The 25,452-nt window shown below is 46.4% G+C and overlaps 1 protein-coding gene across 4 annotated transcripts in view; it reads right to left on the bottom strand.

Annotated features, from left to right (window-relative positions):
- Positions 1-25,452, bottom strand: part of Mgat5 (alpha-1,6-mannosylglycoprotein 6-beta-N-acetylglucosaminyltransferase) — a 293,176-nt gene that overhangs the window by 229,481 nt on the left and 38,243 nt on the right. For all 4 annotated transcript variants that reach the window (XM_052199815.1, XM_052199817.1, XM_052199816.1 and 1 more), the window contains exon 2: positions 13,600-13,649. The gene's annotated coding sequence lies outside the window, so the exon portion shown is untranslated. The remainder of the gene's footprint in view (positions 1-13,599; positions 13,650-25,452) is intronic.

Raw genomic sequence — 25,452 nt, 5'->3', positions numbered from 1 at the left:
GCATATTCATTAACCCGGCAGGAGGTGAGACACCATCTGGCATCCCTGTCCAGAGGAAGACATGCTGCTTAGGATCAATTTTGAACCTGAAAGGCAAGCATGTTTATTTCTACTTTTAAAACAGAAAATATATACATTAAACTACAAGGACTGTATGTATGCCGACACTAGGCATGCCAGGGGACATGAACAGGACTGGAAACTGGGAATCCAACACCAGGATCCAGGAGGAGCCGGGTTTCATTGCAACTGATTACACAATCTCCCAGCAAACCCCACAGCACCCGCTGGGGCAGCAACTCTTTAATAAGCTACAAAGACTTGAGGAATGCAAGCAGAGAAAATGCCCGGGGAACCATGGACACCAAACTCAAACTGTAGTGACCAGGCAAGCGGGCTCCAGTGCAAGTGTAAGGCCAGCCAACAGAGTGCACAAGATTTGTGGGGAACAACTGTGAGACAGACCTCGCTGCTTGGTTCACCCTTAGGAAATTGTTTCTAGAAGTTCAGATTCTAGCATTCACTTTTTCCAAGTGAAATGACTGCTTTCTGCCCCCCCCCCGCACCCCCTCCCCCATTTAATACTACTCAGTGGAAAAAAAAAAAAAGACTGGTCAATGCTAGAAAAGAACAAAGAAAATTCAAATATCACTATATCGTTCCATGGACTGCAAACATGGAACAGAGAGATTTTGATATGACGGGGGCTGGAGAGAAGACTCAGCAAATAAAATGCTTATTGCATAAGCCTGAGTAGGACCTGAATTCTGTCCTCAGAATCCTCTTAAAAGCCTGGCACAGTAAGAAAGGAGATGGGCAAGTTCTCAGCGTAAGGGAGATGTATTTGCCCCAGAAGGACACAGGGAAGGCAGGGAACAAGAGACACAGCCAGGAGAGAGGGGATGAGGGAGAGGGGACAAGGGAGAGGGAGAAAGGAGATTCATCCCAGAGTGGGACAAAGCACGGCCTCTGGGTAGAGAGGAAACAGACTGGCACATAGGAAAATGGCAGTGTATAAAGGTACAAGGGGAAACCCTGTGTTAGGACAAGGTGTTTAATTTTTATTAGGCATATTGTTTAGGTGAGCCAAAGGAGGCTTTTGACTGCTGGACTTCTTTTTTTTTCTTCACATTTTAAATGTATTTTATTTTATTTTATATTTTTATTTTCTATATTCATTGTTTACATTCCAAATGATGTCCCCTTTTCCAGATCCCCCCTCCCCATATATCCCATAAACCTTCTTCTCTCCACCCATTCTCCAATCACCTCTCTCATTTGTTATGCTAATTGTGCCTTGGGTATTCAGAGCTTCTGGGCTAATTAATATCCACTTATCAGAGATTGCATTCCATGTGGATTCTTTTGTGATTGGGTTACCTTACTTAGGATGATATTTTCCAGATCCAACCATTTGTCTAAAAATTTCATGAATTCATTGTTTTTAATTGCTGAGAAGTATACCATTGTGTAAATATACCACATTTTCTGTATCCATTCCTCCATTAAGGGACATCTGGGTTCTTTCCAGCTCCTGGCTATTATAAATAAGGCTGCTATGAACATAATGGAGCCTGTGTCTTTATTGCATGCCGGGGAATCCTTTGGGTATATGCCCAGGAGAGGTATAGCAGGGTCCTCTGGAAGTGTCATGTCCAGTTTTCTGAGGAACCGCCACACTGATTTCCAAAGTGGTTGTACCATCTTACAACCCCACCAGCAGTGGAGGAGTGTTCCTCTTTCTCCACATCCTCTCCAACACCTGCTGTCTCTTGAGTTTTTAACCTTAGCCATTCTCACTGGTGTGAGGTGAAATCTCAGGGTTGTTTTGTTTGCATTTCCCTGGTGACTAATGATGTTGAGCATTTCTTAAGGTGCTTCTTGGCCATCTGAATTTCTTCAGGTGAAAATTCTTTGTTTAGATCTGTACCCCATTTTAATAGGGTTATTTGGTTCCCTGGGGGTCTAACTTCTTGAGTTCTTTGTATATATTAGATATTAGCCTTCTATCAGATGTAGGGTTGGTGAAAAATCTTTTCCCAATTTGTTGGTTGCCATTTTGTCCTTTTGACAGTGTCCTTTGCCTTACAGAAACTTTGCAATTTTATGAGGTCCCATTTGTCAATTCTTGATCTTAGAGCAAAAGCTATTGGTGTTATGTTCAGGAACTTTTCCCCTGTGCCCAGGTCCTCAAGGGTTTTCCCCAGTTTCTTTTCTATTAGTTACAGTGTGTCAGGTTTTATGTGGAGGGATTGCTGGACTTCAATAGCTTGATAGCTGGACCTTGGTCAGCAGCCTGGGGAGGAGGAAGTGGCCAAATAAGGGAACAGACCTGGGTGGCTAGATTTAGAAATGTAATCTAATGACTTTTAGTGACATTTAATTAAAAAACAAAGCAGAGGGAATGGGGGAGGCGGGAGGTGGGGCGAGGCCTGCTGGAGCCATGCTCCCCAAGCTCTGGCTGGCCAGAGTCCAGTCACAGTGGTGTGCATCTGTGGTCCCAGCACTTCGGTGGAAAAATGGGAGGCAGAAACAGGAGAATCTCCAGAAACTGGCAGGCCAGCACCCCACCCCCCCACCCCCCCCCCCACCCCCCCCCCCCCCGCCATTCAGGGCTTCATCCAAGCTCAACGCTTCTGCCATTTTCTTAAAAAGAATTGCCTGATACAATACGGGAGGGCTTAGGTTTTTAAGAGTAATGGGATTGCATATTTATTTCCAAAAGGTGGTAACACTGTATAGTCCCCAGTAATGCGGTGTAAGAGTATAGGCATACCCTGTGCTCTCAACCAAGTTTCCATTGTCCATATTTTACTATTATATAAAAACTGAGATGACTTGCCAGCAAGCTTGACGACCTAAGTTCAACGCTCAGGACCCACATTGTAGAAGGAGAGAACCACCTCTTGAAAGACGCTGCTCTCCACATGCAATTCCCACCCCAGGACACATGCAACCCCCACCTCCACCACCACACACCCCCAAGCATAAACTACTGCCACAACATCACTGTGTGTGGCACAGTGGACTGACTGACTTCCTTGTTTGAAGTGGAGCTCTAGCTAAACTCCAATGGACAGATGGGGAAACTGAGGCACGGGAGGTGAAGCATTCTCTCTAGCTGGTAACTGTTAGAACATGAGTTTAAGCCTGTGGGACTGGTTCCAGAGTCAAGCTTTCGGCCACCTGCACTGTGAGCCGTCTAACTAAATCAATGAGGCTATCACATTAGTGACCAGCAGAGACCACTGGAAGTGTATCCAGCAAGCTTCCTGGGGTAGTGGGGCCCCACAGACTCATGTATTTGAATGCTTGGTCCCCAGTTGGTGAACTGTTCGGAAGGATTAGGAAGTGGTGTGGCCTTGTGAGAGTAGATGTGTTTCTCTAGGTGGGCTCTGAGGTTTCAAAAGCCCACATCAAGCTGAGTGGCTCTGGAGCTTTCTCTCTGTCTGTCTGTTTGTCTGTCTGTCTCCCTCTCTGCCTGCAGCCTGTGGATCAGGATGTGAACCTCTCAGCTACTACTCCAGCACCGTGCCTGCCTTAGAGCCACCGCGCTCCCCGCCATGATGATAATGGACTAGCCCTCTGAAATGGTAAGCAAGCCGCCAATTAAATCCTTTCTTTGATAAGAGTGGCCTTGGCTATGGTGTCTCTTCCCAGCAATTGAACACTAAGACACGGCTGTATCTACTTGTTTAGTGGCACCACTCATGGGGCAGTCCCTGCGTGATAAACACAGTTCTCTGTTCCAGAAACTCACACTGAGAATTCCCCACTGCTACAAAGTCATTTGGGAGCAGAGAGATGGCTCAGCCATTAACAGGATAGGCTGCTCTGGCAGAGTCGGCCTGAGAGCACCCACGTCAGGCAGCTCGTGGCCGCCTATAACCCCAGTTCCAGTGGATCTGCCTCTTTATTCTAGCGTCCATGGGACCCTGGACATATATACAAAGACACATACACACACACACACACACACAGAGAGAGAGAGAGAGAGAGAGAGAAGATGGCAGACTTTTTCATTTTCTTGTGTAGAAAATATTACGGGGTTGGGGGTGGTTAGAACGATGGTTAAGATGGTGAGACACTTAGTACAAAGCCTGGTAACTTGAGACCCACAGATGGAAGTAAGGAGAGAATTAAAGTACCCACAACACACACAGAATAATAAATGGAAAAGAAATTAATTTTAAGTTTTGAAACCCACTTCTGGGTCTATGCTTGCAAATAACTGAAAACAGAGACTTAAAAAGCTACATGCATCCAACCAGATGGATGGCGGAGTGGTGCATGACTGTCACCTCAGCACTTGGGAGGCAGAAGCAGGGGAATTCTCTCAGCTGAAGGGTGGTCTATTACATATCGAGTTCCAGTCTCAAAACAAAACGAACAAACAAAACCCTACACAGTGCTCTAGGCACGAAAACTCAAAGGTGGCTGTAACCAGTGTCCATCCACAAACGAACAGACAAAAGCCAGGGCAGGCATACAGTGAAATGTATTATTTAAGCCTCAGTAACAGGGATGACACTGAGCCACTATTCTGGGGGAGATGCTGTTTGTGGGTAAGAATACCTGTTGCACAGGCATGAGTCCCTGAGTTTGATTTCCAGTAGCAAAATGTAAAATAATAGCAACAGAACCAAGAACAAACAAACAAAAATCCCAGCTAGGTGAACACTGTGACGTATGCTTGTAATCCCAGTGCTGGGAATGCAAACGGCAGGCCAATGAGAGACCTTATCCCAAAAAATAAAGATGACAGAGTCTCAGGAAGGACAGTCAACACATGTGCACATACTCACATACACAGGTGAGGATGTTGTACAAGCACAAACATCCATGTATCGCAGTGGACAGTAACAACTGTGCTTAATCCAGAAGCCAAATCACACAGAAAGAACATGCCGGAAGTACCCCTGCTGGTGTGAGGTTCCAGGCTGCAGAATCCCCAGACCTCAGACCTTGTGGGGACAGAAAAACAAGGTGCAGAAAACGTAGTGTACTTGGTAGCCAGCACTAATATAGTGGGGAAGAGAATCAGCGGGCAGTGAAAGAATTTACCCTCTAGAACAGAAGAGGAAGAATCGTTTATTGGGAGGGCAGTGAGCGGAACAGTGATCAGAATAAGCCTGCAGTGCAGGGCGAAGGACGTGGTGGGGCTCTGTCTGGGAGAAGCACTTTTACTAGAGATTCTCTGCTTGCAGTCTCCTGGCATGTAACCCGTGCCACTGGAAGGTGGGCATTCCAGATTAGTCAAGCACAGTTCCGGGAGGTTAGCATGAGCCACTGTGCAGACTTCATTTCCAGTTGTACCATTTCTGCCATGCAAATCAGGGCTGGCCATGCAAAATACAAACAGGGTCATGCAAATGAGAGCACCCCTGGCTGATCTAAGTTCCGAGGGTATGTCTGCCCATTCCAAAGCCACACCCAGTGTCCACCCATGTTTCCCTGGCCTTCCTAGGAAGAGGACCTGCTGGTAGCCAGAGACGGGCATCCAGCAGTTTCCTGTAAGCTCAAAGAGCACCCAAGAAAGTTTTTAAACCACATCTGTGAAATAAGCAAGTGATCAGGGGCTCCCCGTAACCCATATGCTACTAGGTCGCTATAAGATTCCTGTGGTTGGCTTACTTGCTATGCAACTAAACCAAGTTACTCTAAGGCAGTGGTCCTCAACCTGTGGGTTCCGACCACTTTGGCGGTGAAACGACTCTTTACAGGGAGCCCCTAAGACCATCGATCTGCATGTCACATATTCACATTTTATTCTTAATAGTAGCAAAATCACAGTTTGCAGTAGCAACAAAAATCATTTTATGGTCGGCGCCACTGCAACATAAGGAACTATAATAAGGGGTCACAGCCTTTGGAGGGTTGGGAATCACTATTCTAAAGAAAAGCAAGAGAGGCTTAAACTGATCAAATAAATACACAGCATCCAGACAGGAACGAGGTAGAAAGCTCCGTGCCAGCCACCTTCTTACCCCGCACTGAAGATGCCTCCTATCCATTAAAGCATACACCTGGACTTTGTCTCTGCTTCCTGGGGTGGGGCAGACTCCAGCCCTCAGAACCTCCTGACTAAAAGGAGTCTTGGTGACTCATGAGCTCCTTGGATCACAGATCTAAGTGTACTAAAGGGTGACATGACTCAAGTAGGGGCTGACCGCCAGGAAGAGCAGCCACATGACCATGAGGACAGGACCATGAGCCTGGCAACAGTGGGGAGAGAAAGCTGGAAGCTGCCACAGGCCACTTTAACGGAAAGACTCTGGACACTGTGTTCCACGGCGCATCCGGATGGCGCATCTGGTGGGAGAATGTGTGGATAAGACAAGAGGGTGACACTCCCTAATTCCACAAGAACAGAGCAGAGGAACTGAGTTTGAAACCCTCCAAGGCTTTATTCTATGTGTCTCCTTATTAACTTGACTAACATTCTTTATGATTACATTAATAGTAATTAAGCTGGGGAGATGTTTCAGTGGGTCAAATATTGTACCTCAAAATTACTCAAGTCCCTAGAACCCACTTGAAGTTTGACACAGCAATACTCTTACTGCCCTAAAACGCCCTAAGATGCCAGGCAAGGTGAGGGGAATCCCCCAGAAGTGGTGGTCTAGCTAGCCTGACATATGCAGTGGAGAACAAGGACTCTGTCTCAAAGATGGTGGGCTCAAAGGTAAAGACTGGCTCCCAGGACTGTCTTCTGACCTCCACAACCACACCATAGTGTGCATGAGTCCACATGCACTTAAACATGTGCATACATCGGTGTTCTTGGGAACTCTGGATTTGTAGTCCATCAGTCTGAAGTATAAATGACCTGAAATCCCACCACAGCAGGCACTTGTTAGAGACAAGTCCTTTTGGCTAATGGGCTCTGTACCAGTTTCAAGGGGATGCTAGATTAACCTGCAATACTTCAGCAGCATGAAGAACGCCTCTCTCCACATTCAGTCAGTATAGATGCTGCACACTGGTGTAATACCCAGGTTCAAGAATACCGCTTTCATTTGTGAACAGTTATGGCCAATCATCTGTGACCAGAAATCTTTCCCTTCTTAGTAACAAGAGCTAAAATGTTGGGAAATGGCTGTGGTACTTAAACTCAATTATCAATGTGATGAGATTTAGGATCGAAAGAAAGATGGGCCTTTGGGCATGTCTGTGGGAGACTATATTGGCTAGGTTAGTGAAGGTTCAAAGTTTTACCCACAACGGGCGGCACCATTCCCTAGGCTAAGAGCCTGGACGGAATAAACAGAAGAGAGTGAATTGAGCACCAGCATTTTGTTTCCTGGGTATGATGAAATGTCACCATCTGCCTCAAATTCCTGCTGCTGAACCTTGAGACAATCGTACCTTCAAACCGTGAGCCAGAATAAGCCTTTCCTAAGTTGCTTTTATTTTTCATGATATTTTTAGCCCCATAGCAGAAATACCAACATATTTTCTCAGAAATAGGTACAGAACATTCTCTATATAAAATTGTCACAGCAATTTCAATGGAGGGACATTGCCCAGGTCTTACAAACAGAAGGAGTAAGGCAGAGAGAAGGAAAAGGACTTAATCAAGGTTACACAGTGAAGGTGACAGAATTCAAAAGCTTTTCTGTCTCTGTGGCGGTGGACAGGTTGTGACTTCTGGCTGTGTGCCCACAGGCCCCTGCTCTCCCCCCTCCTCTACCCCCACCCCACCTCTGCTCACCATTCTCAACATGGCCACACACTGCTGCATCCCTGAGGAAGAATGTCTGTGTTGTGATGATAAAATTACCCTGCTCAAACTACCGCTCAGGAAAAAAAGAAAATTCCAGGAACACGGCACTGGGGGAGGCCAACTGTTTCTCTGAAAATCTTTTCCAATGAAAATATAAATTAACGACAGGATGTAAAAGGAAGTGACAAATTTCACTGCAGTGAGCACGCAGGTCCTGGGCCACCCCTTGCCTTCCCTTCCTCGCTGGGTGTGGAACCTCTGCATAGCTGACCTGTCCCCTCTCCTCAATTCTTCCGATTATTTAAACCCCAAAGTTTCCAACACTCCTTTGCTTTTCTTACACTGGCATCGCTGTTCTGTGTTTTTGCTGCGGTAAGTGCTGCAATTAAGGCCTCAGACAGTCGAGGCGGTAATTTTTCAAATAAAAATTATATGCTTGGAGCTAGGGGTGCGTCTCCGTGGGTAGAGTGCTTACCTAGTGTGTACAAAGCTCTGAGTTACATCATCTGAACCTAAGACCATCTCCACCTACCAAAGTAGAGAGTTTCAAGGCCAGCCTCAAAAAATAAGTCCTCAAAAAATAAGAACAACAACACTCATAAACTATCCTTTGTTCAAGAAAGGCCAGTATTTAAGTAATTTTTAAAATCAAGTAAAGTATCTTCTATGAACCGCAATATCATTTGCTAAGCATGACACTCATTACATATTTTAATGATACATTAAAAGCCTTCAGGATTGGCACGATGGCTCAGTGAGTAGGCATGCTTTCTATCAAGCCTGACAAGGGGAGTTGGAGCGTCCACAAGATGGAGAGCGTCCACACGCGGGAAGACGGAGAACATACACACACGGGAGGACGGAGAGCGTCCACACACAGGAGGACGGAGAGCGTCCACACACGGGAGGGAGGACGGAGAGCGTCCACACACGGGAGGACGGAGAGCTCTAACTCCTACAAGGGCCCCTTGACTTCCTCATGCGTGTCTCAGCAGGCAAGTGTCCGCACACATCCTATGTACAGAGCCATATTGGGGCAGTCTTGCACTTGGTCAGAGTTTGACTTTGGTCAAGGTTAACTTCTCCCAGTTAGCCAGGATCCTGCTCCACCTAGGGTGGAGTGCTCGAAGTAAAGGTTAAGTTCATTGTTCCTCCAGGTCTAGGAATTCCTGAATTAAACAGGTGACCCACCCAGCTGCCGGAGCAGTCAAGACGAGGACCTCCAAGAGAAGCTAGACAACTTCCACCGGAACTCAGCCTGGAGTCTGGGGGGGAAGGGTTTGCCCAAACTGTTAAAAGGTCTGGCGCCATTAAAGTTTGGGGCTTTGATCAGTGAATATTGTCTTAGCCGTACTTCTTTTCGCCCCTCTTCCCTATTTATTCCTCAGCTTCTGTTCCAGAAACCCACTTCGTAATAGCTGCAGGCAGCTATGGAACCCTACAATCCTATATCTAAAATGTAATTTAAAAGTTTAGGCCTTGCCCGGTCACATAGAAACACGAAGAGGAAACCCTCCAGCTCTGCGCCTCTGCCTTTCAAGTATCAGATTCTGCTTATTTTGCAAGTCTCTATTTAAACATAAGGTAGGGCTGTCTCCTTAGCCCGGAATCTGCGATGTAAGCTAGACTGTGTGTCAGTGAGCCCCCGGGAGCTGCCTGTCTCAGCTTCCTTAGCACTTGACTCTTTCAAAGATTTATTCCAATTTTAATATCTATATTTTATTTTAAATACGCCTTTGAGTATCGTTTCAGGTTTAATATGTATAGTCCTGTGTCTGTGTGAGTGTGTGGACACATAAATGCAGTTGCTGACAGAGGCTGAAAGAGGATGTCAGGTCCCCTGGACCTGGAGTTATGGGTGCTTGTGAGCTGCTAGGTCTGAGTGTGGGAACCAAGCTCGGGTCCTCTATAAGAACAGCAAGCATTCCTAAGCTCGCAAGCGCAGAGCCCTCTCTCGGGCCCGCACCAGCTTCTTCTCCTGCACCCCCGTGTGGTCTCTGGGGCTAGAACTCAGACCGCCATGCTTTCAAGTCAGGTACATTGAAACTAAGTCATTTTCCCAACCTGGGTGTTCAGCCTTTTGAAACTGTAATACGATGTTGTCATCCGCAAATATGTCAGGCTTCATACACACTCATCCTGGGGTACATGTGACCTTAGGCTGAAGGGAGGACAGGTCAGTGAGTGTCACCTGGCTGGCCCCATAATGATTACATGTCAGGGAGATGTGGTTTGCTGCATCTGAGCAACATCCCCAAACCATATTCTATCACATACTCACTAGTGTAGGAGAAAACTCTCAATTCAAAGTCAGAAACCAGGCAATGGCATCCACTGAATGCACACAGCTTTCACACCATCCCAAAGTCAGAGCATCATTAGGATGAACCCCCAAAGCCTGGACTCTGTTACCCAAGGGTACCTACATAGACAGTTACTCACAGCAGCAACAACTGAACACTTAGACCTAAAATACATCCTCTCTTTCAGAAGTACACATGATCACTGGCTAGAACTACTACGCACACACACCCCTCCAATCTCATTCCTCTCATTCTGACTCTCAGGTCTCTCTGAACTAAGAGAAAAGAAAGGCTTTGATCTGCGTTCTGTTCGTTTCTATGGGGCAAGAACGGGCATCGTTAGAAGGATATTACTGCCACCTCTTTTCTATCAAGTCCCATTACCTCTGCTGCCTCTCACTGTGGGGTCCCTCCCAGGACAGCCAAGGCTATCTACTTTTAAAGACCCAGAATCTCTCTCAATTCATAAATACCTGCATCCTTTTTTTGTTGTTGTTGTTTAATCCAAATACGGTTTATGACACTGGGCCAGTTCATCAAAGCCACTCAAGGCTGCTGATAGCTGCTTGCACTGGCCTTCAGTTTTGCATTTTCTTTTCAAATTCCCATTGTTTCTCACCTTAGAGAATAAAAATGTCACCACTAGGCCTACTTTGATAGCTAGTTTTCAAATACAGCCCAGGACCACTTGATTAGGGGTGGGATTGCCTTCAGTGGGATGGGGTTTCCTATATCACTTAGCAATCAAGACATCTGATCTGGGCAGTTTGAGGTATTTCACCCATCCCACTCTAGGCCGTGTCAAGCTAAGAGTTAAAGAAAACTAGAACAGCCCGTTTGAAAGCATGAGATGAATGTTGCCTCATGAATAAGACGTAAGTTATCCCTGGCCCTCACAATCAGGTTCACAAGACACACACACACACACACACACACACACAAAGATGGGGTCTAGTTGGAGATCTTTGGGTAACTCAGAATTTTCCCTCAAAGAAGATTCAAGGTATGCCATCTTAGGTACACAACCATTCTCCCTTCTCCCTTTCAGCATCCTGGCAATGAGGTGAGTAGGCTGACTTCTCCTATAACCCACTACCAAGGTGCACTGTCTCTCCACAGGCCAAACCAACAGGACCGACCAACCATGAGCAAATGTCTTTAACACTGTCCAAATACATTTTCTCTTCATAAGTAGATGCATCACAGGCATATCTTACATTGACAAACTGCTATCACCCTACATCAGCAGAGAAAGGACTTGGTAACATGGTGGAGGAAGAGGGTGAGGAGTCACTCTGCCACTTCAAGGGAGGCCGACTGTATTCCTACTCGGGGCTATCCATGTGTGGAGAGGCCACGCGCCACATCTACCGAAGGCTATTTAAGGGACGATAAGCAATGGAAAGGCGTCCATGATGTGGATTTCAAGTTGTAAATGTCAGTGACGGCCGAGTCTGCTGCTTCTGGATCCAACACCAAGCTGACAACAGCCCAAACCGGCGGTTCTGGGGGAGGCTGACAGACAGCTGCTCTTTCAGTAGTCTTTGTTTGGCAGAGCCAGGAGGGCCCTTAAAAGGTGACTAACTATGGTATGCCAACGTTGGAGGTGGGGAGTATATGTGATAACTTTAGGTGGTAGAAAGACATGCGCCAGGGATCCTACGTGACGCCAACACACCGCCTGTTTCACGAAGGCTGTCAAACCCACACAGCGGTAGAGAAGAGATCGGGAGAGGGGTATGGAGATTGACAGAAAAAAAACACAGTATATGAAATATAAAACAGAGTTTCCTGTAGCCCAGGCTGTCCTCGAACTTGCAAAGTAGCTGAGAATCACTTTGAACTTGTATTGGAAGGCAGAGATGTGTACAGCTCTGCTTCCCCAAAGCCAGCCTGCTGCGGAGAGCTGCCATCCCGGTCAAGCCCTGGAGAGCACTGCCTACCAGATACCACTGAACCAGTTTCCTAGAGAACGAACCCTGCACAGAGCTAGCTCAACTGCCCAGTTCCTGCAAGGACACTCACTCTCTTTAAGCAGGCTGTGGGCATCCAGCTTGCTTACTGTCTTTTAGTCAAAAAAAAAAAAAAATTAAAAATTCCACGTCCTTAGAGATTCAAAAGGCCTTTGAGTTTCCAAAGGAGACGTTTTCTATTTCCCTGATTTCTCCCAGAGGGACAGACTCTCAAGGTGACAGACAGCTAGAGAGAAACCACAGATAAAAGTCACATGGTCACGTGACTTTTCAAGGCTAACTTTAATGCTGTTATTCAGAGAAAGTCATTCTGAGGGCAAAGCCTGGGTGTTTTTGCTACTATGATGTGGTTAGAGTCTGAGTGTGTTCAAAGACCCACATACATAAAAGAGATAAGAATTAGAAATGTTTAATGCTGCATTGTGTTGACCCCATAACCTTGACACCCAAAATCTCAGCCTTTGAAGCCTACATGCTTACTCTAAGTTTACCAAGGTAACGCTCAGGAGGCCATCTGAAACACCACAGGGGATCCAGACACTTGAAAGACATACTCAGCAAACTGTTTTCTCTCCAAAGTAGACGCAAGATGGGGGACAAGGAAATGAACTCCTTCAGTAAGGGTTCCTCATATACCCAGAGATCAGAGCAAAGGGACTCTAGCCAGCCCCACCGTGGCAAACATGGATCTGGCATGTCTTGCCCTTCTCCCCCAATTCCCTTGCCTTGTTTTTAATTAAATATCATTAAAAAGCCAGTAGATCACATTCTAGAGCTAGACACCAAGGTCCATTCCCTTACTTAGCCACTCCCTCCTCCTGAGGTTGACAACCAAGGTCCAGCTATTAAAGTACTGATGTCCAGCAATCAAAAGGCCTAATTAACCTAATTAACATGCCTGATTAAAATTAAACAGCTCATCCTAAAATGGGGCTTACCCCTTTACCTTTATAAACCTCCATTTTCCTGTGGCACACCTCTGTTTCCTCTTTAACCAGAGGCAGCCCTTTGTCCCACTAAGAACAAGTATCCCTGCCCCCCTCTCTTGTTCCCCTCCCCTTCTCCTCTGTCCTCCATCTTCTGTCTTTGTCTCTTATTCCCCACCCTCTATTCTTCTGAGGGAAATAAATCCCCTTTGTGCTAAGAACTTGGTCTGGCAGAGTCCTGAGCTGATACCAATCACTTTACACAGACTACTCTACCATTCCATGTATGTGTGTTTATGTTGGATGTACCTACACGTATGTGTCCTTCTTTTTGAAAGAGGATTTCATGTAGCTTAGGCTAACTTCAAAACCTATGTATAGCCAAAAATGACTGAACTTCTGATCTGCCCGCATCCCCTTCTGAGTGCTGCACTTACAGACACACACACGGTAACCACTGCATATGGTTTTATACAACGCAAGGGATTGTGAACGCCAGGCTCTGTGAATGCCAGGTAAGCGATCCGTTATCTTGGCCACACCCCAATGCAGTGTCTGTAAATGCTGATATTTCTAAAAGGTAAGATCCGACTCAAATTCTTGGTTCCCCCCTCTCTCTACTGTGATCTCTTTGTTCAGGCAGGATGCATTTTTGCTGATTCAGTACTTACCTGGTCTAAGGGACCCTCCTCCAAAGTCCACTTTTGAGTAGGAGTCACTCCTGAAAGGAAAAAGACAAAGGCAGCTTTAAGTTCCTCTGCTAAAGGGCAGGCGGCATCGCGTGGAGAGGCTGTCAAAGCTTGTCCAACCTCTGCTTCTGAGTTTTGGAACTCAGATGCCTAAGAAAGAGAAGTTCTCTTCCTCAAAGACATTAAAACGCAGAGGTTAGGAGACAGCTCCTCAGGCAAAAATCATTCCTCACAATCGTGAGGACCCACCCTTCTTCCTACAGAATCCGTGGGAAAAGCCAGGGGTGGTGGGCACTTCTAATCCCAGCTAGGGCAAAGATGGGGGATGGAGACAGACAGGTCCCTGGGGCTTGCCAGATGGCCAGCCCAGCCTTTTGCCTGAAGTTCCAGGCCAATAAAAGACTCCAGGCCAACAAGACTCTGCCTCAAAGAAAAGTGGCCGGGGCCTGAGTTGGGCAGAAGCAAACCTTCTCTTGTTTTAGAAAGGAAGTCTGTATCCATTCCTCTGTTGAGGGACAGCTGGGTTCTTTCCAGCTTCTGACTGTTATAAATAAGGCAGCTATGAACATAGTGGAGCATGTGTCCTTATTACATGTAGGAGCATCTTCTGGGTATATGCCCAGGAGTGGTATAGCTGGGTCCTCTGGTAGTACTATGTCTAATTTTCTGAGGAATCACCAAACTGATTTCCAGAGTGGTTTTACCAGCTTGCAATCCCACCAGCAATGAAGAAGTGTCCCTTCAGCTATTAAAAACAACGAATTCATGAAATTCTCAGGCAAATGGATGGAACTAGAAAGTGTCATCCTGAGCGAGGCAACCCAATCACAAAAGAACACACATGGTATGTACTCACTAATAAGCAGATGTTAGCCCAAAAGCTCAAAATAAACAAGTTACAATTCACCAAGCTCAAGAAGGAGGACTTAAGTGAGGGTGCTTCGGTTCCTCTAAGAAAGGGAACAAAATAGTAGCAGGAGCAATAAGGGAGGCAATCTGTGGAGCAGGAGCTGAAGTAAAGGCCACCCAGAGACTGCCCTACCTGGGGATTCATCCTATAAACAGTCAATAAACCCTGACACTACTATGGATGACAAGAAGTGTATGCCAAAAGGAGCATGCCATGGTTGTCTCCGGAGGGGCCCTGCCAGAGCCTTACAAATACAGAGGCAGATGCTAACAACCAACTATTGGACTGGGCATGGGGTCCCCAATGGAGGATCTGGAGGATGGTCCAGAGGAGCTGAAGGGGTTTACAGCCCCATGGGAAGAACGATGATTTCGGCCACCCAGATGCCCCAAGACTCCCAGGGACTGAACCATTAAACAAAGGGCACACATGGTTCCAGCCAAAAATGTGGCAGAGGAAGGCCTTGTTGGGCATCAGTGGGAGGAATGATCCTTGGTTAGGTAAAGGCTCAACAGAGGTCTGAAAAAAGGGAAACCAAGGAGGGAGGGGAGGGAGTATGTTGGGTGGAGAGGCATATATGTGGAGGCAGAGGGAAGGAGGAAGGGGAGGGGTTGGGGGGTCTTAGGGGAGGGGGAATATCAGGAAAGGTTTTACCATTGGCAAAGTAAATGAAGACGATATTCAATAAGTAAAAATAAATTAAAATAAAAAAAGAAAGGAAGTCTTAATATGAACCTCTGACCACCAGGCCTCAGCAGGCACTAAAATCTTTTACCAACTCCAACTGGTGTCCCTGACTAGAGTGCCTTAGCACATTAACACACATGGCTCTAAGCACACACAGAAACAAGCTCACAACGCTGTTACAAAGTGAGACAAGTTGGCAAGAGGACAGAAAGACAACCCAATTGCAAACCTGTACCTTCAAATTATGCCGCTGCGACACATTACCTGTAGCTGCTTCACCTCAAAGCATTAACAATGCCTTTTCCAGGGGCTAGAGAGAGGGCTGGGTGATCAAGAGAGATTACTGCCCTTCCGGTGGGCCTGAACTCCATGACTACCACCCAAGTCTGGCAGCTCACACCTACCCCTAACTCCAGCTCAGGGTGGCCTGACAACCTCCTGTGGCCTCCTCAGGAACTGCAGTCACCTGAACAAACCCACACAAGGTATACACACATGCATCAGTTTTAAATGAAAAAAAAGAATCCCATCTTAGAAGCATGTCTAGTAATATTGTGTGCTTCTGATCTGGCTAAAACTTTTAGGGAGGAGCTGGGGGCTGTAGCTCAGCAAAGCACATACAAGAAGCTCTACATTTTACACTGGATCCCCAGAACTGCATGCAATGGAACTGGTGGTTCTGTAAACCCAGAACTCTGAGGTACAGGCAGGAGGATCAGAAGTCCATGGTCATCCTCAGGTACAAAGAGAGTATGAGACCAGCCTGGGCTACATGAGACCCTGAACACCCCCACTGACCTACCCAAATCAGGTGGGAGGATAAAAACATGACTTAAACACACTCCCCTGTCTCTCTGTCTGTCTGCCCTTTCTTTCTTTCTTTCTTTCTTTCTTTCTTTCTTTCTTTCTTTCTTTCTTTCTTTCTTTCTTTCTCTCTCTCTCTCTCTCTCTCTCTCTCTCTCTCTCTCTCTCTCTCACACACACACACACACACTTCTCCCCTGCCTCTCTCTCGCACACACAAAACAAACAAACAACTGTTTCTGATAGCCAAGAGGTGTGTCCTCCAAGAATTATAAAACAGCCAAGGCCTCTGTAGGAGGGAAGGAAAAGATCTGACTTCACTCCTTCACACACACACACACACACACACACACACACTCTCACTCACTCACTCACTCAAACCAACTGCTTAAGTCTTCTAAACCTAATCAGCTCATCCTTATTCTTAAAGACTTCATGGAAAAGTGTGCCCTAAAGTAGATTCGCTATTTTTTTTAATCCATATGGGGACAATTTCCTCTTTCTAAAAACCATGGCATAGAATGATTTACAGAGTCAACATCTTAATCCCTGTGAGCGAGCTGTAAGTAATACCAGAGTGGGGTGGGGTAGAGGCACGTTGGGTGCAGGCTGAAACCTCAACTGTTCCAGACCCACTGTCTCTAGGAAGCAGTCAGGGCTCAGCACATGTTTACTGATCGGTGGGGCTGAATCCACGCCAAGGATTATGTGGCTGAACCCTTTTCAGGTGAGCCTCTGTCTGAGACAGCTCCGAGTGAGGTGAAGGAAAAAATTCTGAGAAAAGGACAAAGCTAAAGAACAACGCTACTAATTCTCATGACTCCAGTCAAATGGAGACCCTGGGGATGTGTGGGGAGGCAAGGGGTCGGGGTTCGGTTATGTGGGTATGCACACATGTCCCTGCGTATGCAGAGTGAGTGTCACTGCAGAGCCTCCTCCTCAATCTCTCTCCACATTACTTTTTAAAGATTCATTTATTTTTATTTCATGTATGGGAGTGTTTTGTATGGTGTATGTATGTATATGTGTGTGTGTGTGTATATGTGTGTGTATATGTATATATGTATGTATGTATGGGAGTGTTTTGTATGGTGTATGTATATATATGTATGTATATATATGTATATGTATATGTATATGTATATGTATATGTATATGTATATGTATATGTATATGTATATGTATATGTATATGTATGTATGTATGTATGTATATATGTATATATGTATGTATCACATGCATGCCTGGTGCAAGATAAGGCCAAACGAGGTACTGGATGCCCTGAACCTGGAGTTACAGATGGTTGCTAGCCTCTATGCAGGTGCTCGGAACCAAACCCAGGTCCTCTGCGAGAGCAGCAATGGATCTGAACCATTGAGCAATCTCTCCAGCCTCTGACTTACTTTTTTGAAATAGGGTTTCTCTCGGAACTAGGAGCTCAGCAACTTGGCTAGCTCTGGCCAGCCAGTAAACTCCCGGGATCCTCCTGTCTCTGTCTCCCCCAGTGACAGGGTGACAGACACATGCCACTGCACCTGGCTTTTTAGGAGTGCTGGGAATCCCAATATGGATTCCCTTGTTTAAGGGACAAGCCCTTTATGGGTTAAGTCATTTCCCCAGTAGCCTCAAATAATTAACTTTTCTAGAGAAAATTCCTCAAAATTTTGTCACATCATCAAAATTATGTCACATGAGCAAGACCTATATCTTAACTATGAATCACACCAATGGCAAAATTTTCACATTCAAACAGCTGAGAGTGACATAGAGCCTTCTAATTGATTTCTGATTACATGTATATGTGTAGGTCTACATGCATGCTGGTACCTACGGAGGCCAGAAGAGGGCATCAGACCCTCCCAGATCATGTGGGTGCTGGGAACCGAACCCGTGTCCTCAGCAAGAGCTAGCTGTATATGCTGTTACAACCCAGACGGTTTTTAAACCTTCACTTCCTGAAGAGCTTTCAAGTCTTGACTACTTTTCTAAAGCCACAGCCAGATAGTGAAGAAGTACTTTAAGTATCTGACAAGCTACTTCCCAAACACAGAAGGAACTCTGGCTCTGGGCAGTTTGTGGTCAGTGAGAAGTTGAAGAGCTGTTCACTTTCACCCTGGGTAACACTTTTTGGTCAGGTAATCTTAAATCTCATTTCCCACAGAGCTAAGTATATAATAACCCCAACCATTCCAGACCTGCCGTCTCCTACCAACTGAACTACGTCTCCAGTCCTGGATTGTCCTGTTTCTTAATTCCACCTAAACTATAAAAGCATTCACAGGGGTCATGTGGTGACATTTTATAGTCATTCCTAGGTCTGTCTGTAAAGAAAATTATAGCACAGGCCATGTCCCCTTCCTACATTTCAAAACTGCCCCTGCTGTCACAGTGTCTATCAAGCTGACACCACATATAGGTGCTCTCCACTTTGTCCTGGGCTTTTGCATTGATGTCCCACACGTACAGGCTCTCATGTAGCCCAGGCTGGCCTCAAACTCTACACACAGCTAAGGATAATCTTGAACTTCTGATTCACCTACCGCCACCTACAGAGTGCTAGGATTAAGGCATGTACCATGTGGTTTATACAATGCTGGGCCTGAACCCAAGGCTTTGTGCACAAAAGGCAAGCGCTCTACCCACAGCGCTTTGTCCCCAGACCTAGATTTTCCGCTTAGTTACATCTGAACTATGAAAGCATTAACAGAGGTCACAAGAGCAGGAGTTAATTGTGAAAGAGGAATGGGCTGCAACCTCAGAGGATGGTGGTAAACAACACAGACAAGACAAATGTCATGTTTAAGCAAAATATATCTCTTTTGTTTTCTACTTTGCATAGAGCCATTGCAAGACCTTCCAATTAAATAGTCCACGCAGGAAGTAAAGTGCCCCACAGCAGCACTCTATGATGAGTCTGCACCTGGGTTTCTTGTCCCCTCCCAGCCCTAACCCAGAGTAGCCCAAGGGTGTACCATGAAGAACCAAACAAAGCACCTGAGACCCCAACATGCTAGGGACTGTGCCCTGTCCACTTTCATATCCCAGGTCCTTTCTACACTATATCCAGGACCATCTACACCATTACAGGCCTGAATACACATTCCCAAGACCACACACGCCGTCCCCCAGGCCGTCTGCACCATCCCCAGCCCCAGGGCCATCTATTTCGTCTCAGGTCTACCTATGCCCATCCCCACTCCGGATCTGATGGCACAGGAGGATGGAAGTTGGTTCTCGACACCTGCGTCTCTCTTCCTCTAACCCTTCCTGTGCTTGGGTCTGTCCCGCCGGGCAGACCAACTCTCTGGTTCACCCTTAGGAGCTTCTGCACTTATTCCCTATGGAGGTTGCCTCTTCACATGGTGGTCAGACATAGCACAGCACAGGCTCCCCTTCCGTCTTCCACTTCAACACCAAGGACAGGGGTGGCTAACTGCAAACACCAAAGCTCCCATGCATGTTCATTCAGAAGTTAAAGGGAATCTGTGGTTCTAGCTAAAGTATCTTCATGCCTAGAAAGATCCGAAGCAGTAAGACCACTTAAGAGCTTCCATGGTGAGTAAGTTATAGACATGTATGAGCGGTAAGATACTTCATCATACTTTACAAGTATCATCAGGTGGTCATCTGATCTACATTGAATGGAAAAGCTGAAGTCATTACAAGTGAAATTCTGTCTAATCACATAGGGTAAGAATCGTCTTTTGTTTAGTTGTGTATAGAGGTTTATGTATATGCAACTTTATATGCATAGATGTACGTGTGTGTGTGTGTGTGTGTGTGTGTGTGTGTGTGTGTGTGTGTGTGTGTAAAGTGTGTATATGTGTGTGCACATGCTGTGAAAGCCCGAGAACAACTTCGGGTTCTTATTCCTTGGGATTCTGTCAACCTTAGGTTTGTGTCGGTCTATTTCTCTTGCTGTCCAGAATATACCAAGTAGGATGGGCTGGCCAGCTACCCAGCAAGCCCCAAAGATTCGCCTGTCTCCCTCTCCCAGCACTGGCTCACCTGTGCGTGCCACCACACCTGACTAGAGTAGTCTTTACCATCAGAATGTTCAGGTCAATTTCAGGGATTAATTTAACTTCAAACCCAATAACATCTTCCCATTTCAATGAGGTTTTTCACAAGTCTCCAATATAGAGACTCATTCTGTCTCAAAATCTGGACCCAAGTACAGTTCCAACCCCCATGACCCCTGTAAGGACAACAGGGTGACTGCAGTTCTGTCTTCTTATGTCTGGGACCATAGGTCATCGCCATCACAATGCCTGGTTAAGAGAACAGAGCTGTCTACGCTGAGCTTAGGAAGCATGGCCTCAAACATCATGGAGTCCTTGAGCCCTCTTCAGATATGGGCAATCACTATAGCCATGGCTGCTGCCACCTGAGTGGGATAATAAATTCATAGGACCATAAAAAAATAGTTCTTGGAAATAGTGCCCCCACCTACCAAGTACCAGGATTACAGGTATATGCCACCATGCCCTGTAGTTTATCTATATTTACAATCATCTTTAAAGTTTATTACATCATCAAACAGCAGACCCCCATATAAAGCTTGAACACGCCACCCCAAGAGAGATGCCAGATTTCTATCTTCTTCAAATTTTACTATAAAAGGCACTAAGGAATTCATCTTTTTTTTTTTTTTTTGAGACAGGGTCTCCTTATATATAGATCAGGCTGGCCTCAAATCAGAGATCCCCCTGCCTCTGTCTTCCAAGTGCTGAGATTAAAGCTGTGTGCTACCCTCCCTGGCCTGGAGATTAATCTTAAAATTCTGACTTTGATAAACTCTGAGTGGTGGGAGACAGCTGTAATCCCAGTACTCATCAGGCTGAGGCAAGGGCTATCGGGAGTTCAAAGCCAGCCTGAGCTACACAGCAAGGCCAGCCTGAGCTACACAGCAAGGCCAGCCTCAGCCATATGAGACCCCCTGTCACATCAAAACTAAGTAAAATAAAAATAAAATTCTGTTTCCAGAACCATCTCCAACTTTCTGCCTGCCCAATTGTTCGAAAATGCGGCCCTTAAATGGCCACACATGGTGACAGAAGCATCGCTTGAGAAACTAAGGACGAAACCTCAGACACAGGGCTGCTAAGACTGCTCAGTGGGCACAGAGATCACAGCACAAGTGTAAGTATCAATCCCCAGCACCCATGTAAGAGCCAGGCTGGGCAGCTCAAGGAGGGAGACTGATCCTGAGGCCTGCTGGCAGCCAGTCTAGCCCACTCGGCAAGCTCCAGGTTCAATAAGAAACCCTCCCTGAAAAAATATGCTGAAGATGATTTAGGAAGATAACCAATGTCAACCTATGGCTTGACCTCATGCATGTGTGCCGTCATCCATCTACATACATGCACGCACTCACTCATGCACACATGCTCACTAGTGCACACATCAAACTTTAGCATAAACCTACGAATCAGGTGGAGCCCAGCAATGAGTGATTTGGGGATCTGTCAAAATTTGAGATTTATTTTACCACGTGAGCTGCGCCATGACACCTGAGAGAGGTCTCTTGCTTGCACAACTCTGGCGTTCTTTCCTGCTCCTTAACAACTTGCTATAGGATGATGTCAACCATTCCTCTCTATTTTTAATTCCTCACGATGAGGCTGCTGCTGATTCACTCAACACCTTATGCTATCACTGAAATAGTAAGGAGCCTTCTCTCACGCCCTTAATGGAAGGTGACTGCTGCCTGCTATCCCTAGTGGAACACTTCGGTGGCAAAAGCGTGTCCTCTGTCGCCCTCGGTAAAAGCTGAGTGGGGAGTTATAATTATAACTCCCCATTCTTTTCCATGATGCACTCACCATACTGTAGCCTTTGAAACACAGCTTCCCAGACGTCACAGGAAAGAAAGGGGCAAACATGAGATCAAGTGTAGTGTACTGTAAACAGAGATCAAAACTGCATCTCCCAGGGCAAATCTCCCATGACTGACAAGAAGCAAATGGGCAACAGTGGAGAGAACCAGAGGTTCGAGGCCATCCTTGACTATATAAAGAGTATGAGTCCAGCTCCTCTCATTTATCGACAAGAAATGTATAGGACAAAGAAAGTCTGCTGATTTAATGTTTTCTAGGAGTCTTCTAGTGACCTTGTGATAATGTACTAACTAATCATCAAAGCAGAAGGAACACAGAGACATGTTCCAAATACCTTCACTATACCTTTAATATGTTGAGGCGTTTGCTAATTTAGAGAAGGGACTTGCATACCTGCTGTGAGGTCTTGGTCTCGGATGAGTTGTGAATACCAACATGTTATTAATTTCCCTTTGCTTTTTGATGAATTTCACACTTACACTGCCCAAGAAAGGAGAGATTAATGATGTCTGAGAGAAAAGGCTGGGTTCTTGTAACATGCTAAATCAGCTTCAAGTGTGAGCAAATAGAGGACCCAGATAAGGAAATGATAAAGGAAACTGTTGTGAAAATATTAATACCCAGAAACCTGGGGAGTTTAAACTGTAAGGTCTAGTTACTTCTCTTCCCTGCAGAGAGATGAAAACATTGGAATTCTGAAACCAGAACTACCCAACAGTTTCTAGATATCAGAAGCCACGGGTTCATTATCAGATAGCACTGCGATTCTCAGCTTCACAAGAGTCCTTGACATGGCATTCAGTCCAGTCCCATCCCCTCTGTGTCTTAAGTCTCCCTGATGGCCATGCTACAGCGTCTAGTTAAATACACGGAAGGAGCACGGTCAACAGCATCGACAGGCATGAAGAAAAGGAGAATTCAGAGCTTGCTGACACACGTGAATCATTCCACTTGTGGAGTAGAGGCAAGAGAATCAGAGGTTCGAGGCCATCCTTGGCTATATAAAGAGTATGAGTACAGCAGGGGCTACTTGAGACCCTGTCAAAGAAAGAAAGGAGAGAACAGAAGGAGGGGGAAGAGGAAGAGGAAAAAGAAGAGAAGGGAAGGGAAGGGGAAGAAAGGATAAAGGAAGAGAAAGGGAGGGGAGAGGAGGGGGAGGGGAAGGAAGGAGGGGAAGGGGAGGGGAAAGGGAGGGGAGGGGAAGAGAGAGGAGGGAAAGGGAGGGGAGGGGAGGAGAGAGGAGGGAAAGGGAGGGGAGGGGAGGAGAGGGGAGGGGAGGAGAGGGGAGGGGAGGCGAGGAGAAGAGAAGAGGAGAAGGGGAGGGGAGGAGAGGAGAAGGGGAGGGGAGGAGAGGAGAAGGGGAGGGGAGGAGAGGAGAAGGGAGGGGAAGGGGAGGGGAGTAGAGGGAAGGGAAAGGGGGAGGGGAGAGGAGGGGAGGGGAAGGGGAGGGGAGGGGGGGGAGAATCCAATCTCATTGTACAAACAAGCTATTTCTAATGTGCAAATAAAACACCCAGAACCTTCTATGTGCCCAGACCCTAGAAGCTTAGTAAGACTCACCCATCATAAATACTTCTTTGAGGTACTACCATTCTCATCATTCAGAAGAGGAAATATCTTGCTAGGGGCCTCCCAGTGTGTTTTTGTTTAAAGAAACATCTACCTTATTGTTCTGAATTTGCTCTCAGGTTTCATTCTTTACAAAGACTCAGACTTAAACATTGAAAAGGTAAAAAGCAGAGCAGGCGACTTGCCCCAGGCTGGACTTCCAAGGGCGGGTGGGGCCGCAGGTGCTAGGTGTGTTAGGTGTGTCCTTCTGAACAGAGCAGAAGGCACCACCTGCTCCTCACTTTCACCTGCTCCATCCAGGTCTCAACATGGAAACATTCCACATCACACTGTTTCCCTAGAAATGTGACTGAGTGAACAGACATGGCAGCCCAGATCCTATTTCAGAAGGCCTAAGAGAGGCGTGGTATCCTGAGAAAATTCTCCTTTCCCAATTTCAGTTTCTAGAGTCCATACAAGACCTCAGTGGCTGCCATACAGGCTGATAACTCTGTCATCACAGAAAGTTCCAGAGGACCAAGTCAGCCCAGCAACACATCCGGATCACACCAAATTGTATTCTATCTTTAACCAGTTCTGCACAAGAAGGGCTGAAGAGTTGGCTCCACCAGTATAGCACTTGCCACACAAGAGGACAACCTGAGTTGTATCCCCAGAGCCCCAGTGACAAGCCAGGTGTGATGGTGTGTGCTTAGAATTCCGGCGCTGGGAGGTAAGCAACAGGTTACCTCAGGCTGGCAAGCTCCCTGCCAGTGAGAGGCCCTGACCTCACAAACAACTAGGGGGATGGACAGTAGATCCCTGAGGCTGTCTGCTGGCCTCCACGTATGTCTGCACAAGCATGCACATCCGCCCTCCTACATACCCACCCCACCTATCACACACACATATGAATTTCTCCTTGGGGGGGGGGATGTAAATGCACCCATTTCTTCCAGAGCCTAATAAGGCCAACTGGCCCAAGACAAATATTCCTTGTTTTTTCTCCCTGAACATTCAACTCCATCACCTCCCTCAGATTCCCAGCTCTTCTCAGCAAAGCTCACATTTGCTGACAGACCACAGGCAACAGACACGTGATCCTCGTGCTCACCCTAACCATCCTCCCTAGTAGATCACTATAGTTCCTTGACTGGTGGAGTAACCCCACTCCCTCCCAATGTACTCCTCAATCCCTGCTAGGTGAACCCCCCAGGAGTAGACAGACAGACAGACACTGACAGACAGACAGGTCATTTCGCTTTAATAAAGAGGTTTAGAAAATAGCTCTCTAACTTTAATAAAGACAGACAGACAGACAGACAGACACACACACACACTACACACAGACCTATCCCTTTCCACTTAAAGAGGTTTAGATAGCACCTCTTGAAGGCCAGGTACTAGCCACTAGGGCCCTCCCGATTCAAGGTCTGCTTAGCTCAGTGATTCTAACATAACACTCCCCAATCATTTCTACATTATCCTCCCTGCCCCACCCTTCCTCACCCTGTATCCTTGCCAAACTCTCCATCTCTGGGACACTTTCACCTCTCACACTTGGTGTGGACACTCCCGGAAGCAGACTCTCAGCTTCCCAAGATGCATCTTCTATTTCTCCTGATCTGACACAGCAACTTCCAAAAAATTCACCAGAGCTATTTGCCAACACACTGAATATACATGTTTATGATTTTATTTACTATTCTGACAGTGAACATTCAGACCTGTCTGGTCATTCTACTTTAATGAACGTTTTCCATATGTTTAACACTTCCAAAGCTTGGCTTACTCTGCAGCCAAGCACTGGTAATATTGGTATCCATTCCCTGGGGTGTGTAGTGGTTGGGAAAGCCAGTGGTCCTGGTTCCTGCCCAGCAGGGACCAAATGACATCTTCAGCCCTCCAGCCCCCTTCCTATTACTAGGCTCTCTTATAGTTTCATTTCTGTTACTGTGATAAAGCAACACCAGGAAGAAAGGGTTGAAGTCACAGCTACAGGTGACAGTCTATCACTGCGGATGGAGCTTTGAAGCAACCTAGCCA

Source organism: Apodemus sylvaticus, chromosome 12, assembly GCF_947179515.1.
Source record: "Apodemus sylvaticus chromosome 12, mApoSyl1.1, whole genome shotgun sequence".
In the NCBI taxonomy this organism is placed as follows: domain Eukaryota; kingdom Metazoa; phylum Chordata; class Mammalia; order Rodentia; family Muridae; genus Apodemus; species Apodemus sylvaticus.
Note: the sequence above shows the minus strand (reverse complement) of the source record. Positions and strands in the feature narration are given on the sequence as shown.